The following is a 1,452-nucleotide window of genomic DNA, read 5'->3' on the forward strand; positions in this document are numbered from 1 at the left end:
GCCGCTGCTCGCTGCGCGCCTCGCTCCCGCCGCCGCCGCTGCCCTTAGTGGCTGCGCTCTCGGCTCCGCCGCGGCTGGTGCTGAGGCTGAAGCTGCCGAGCAAGGCGAGGCTCCGCTCAACCCTCGCGCGCCAGCGCCTCCCCTCGGCTGCCCTCTGCTGGCCGGAAAAGATCTCCGCCCGCCGGCACACCGCACACTGTCCCTCCACTCTTGCTCCACTTCTGCCCAGCGTGACATTGAACTCGGGAGCCCTGGGACATTTACGTTTGAGAGACTCGGAGTATATTTGTACGAAAGAGGAGAGAGACAGCGAGATAGAGAGAGACAGACTGAGCTGGTGAATGTATGTTTGTCCAAAAGAAACAAAACACCCTAAAACTTATTCAGACGTTGTCACATTGTCTGAACGCCTGTTTGAATGATGTTACAGATGGGGAAAAGGAGAGACGATGGCTGGTTCCACATGCAAAAAATTCACGTGTACAGCTAGTAGTACACAAGAAAGTAAAATTTGACAATGGATAATAAATTTTATGAGTAGAAAGGCAGTGTGTGTGGGAGGAGGGGTGCGCGCGCGCTAGAGGGATGCAGGCCGACAGCAAAAGCTACTAGGTCCAGGTAACCTGGAGTAATCGGCTGCTTGGGGGCTTTTCAGATGAAGCTCTGCACCCAGAGACAACTGACCTCCTTACGCTTATCCTTGTTTATTCTCTCAGAGCTCCTTAAGCAGGGGATGGGATTTCTTTCTTCCCAAGGCCACTCACATCAACACACATGCAAGCAGGACTTCCAGCGGCCAATACCGAGAGAAAAATGTGTTAGGGAGACCTCGCCAGACCTGACCTATCTTTTAGATAAGTTATGTAATCAAGAAAACACACTAAGAGGCATGCGTTTTGGTCAGTGTTCACCTACACCTTATCAAGAAGCGAAAATGTCTTGGTATCTAGGCAGAGTATAATCACCATTTCAGATGGGGGGGGTAATTTCAAATTTACAGCATGCTACTAATGCTAAGGAAAGCATTCTGAGACTTTTTATTCTCTGCGTGTCTCCCAAACCCACTGGATTAGCTAAAGGAAACGAGATGTGCTGCAAAACTCACCAATCAGCAGGGCAGCCCCGGAGTCTGAAGAGCTTCAAGACTCCCAAGTGTCCCAAAACATCTGTTTCCGATACAAGCATTGTTTTCGTGCCCACAGACTCTTCAAAGGAAATCCTGCCCCACCAAGAGAGCCCCCGATCTCGTGGGTTCCTATCAGCCACAGGTGCCTTTGGAGGGAAGAAGAGTGGGCAGCTCAGGGAGGGAAACTATGACCGGCTAGCAACCAATTGCCCACCATGAAAAAATGAGTGGGGCCAATCAAGGTGCTTTCTTGATAAATTCAACAGTGATGAAGCCAATTGATAATGGGAGAGGCAAGGATAAAGACAAAGAAAGACAACTGGATG

The sequence above is a fragment of the Pteropus vampyrus genome, unplaced genomic scaffold, assembly GCF_000151845.1.
Source record: "Pteropus vampyrus isolate Shadow unplaced genomic scaffold, Pvam_2.0 Scaffold234, whole genome shotgun sequence".
NCBI lineage: Eukaryota > Metazoa > Chordata > Mammalia > Chiroptera > Pteropodidae > Pteropus > Pteropus vampyrus.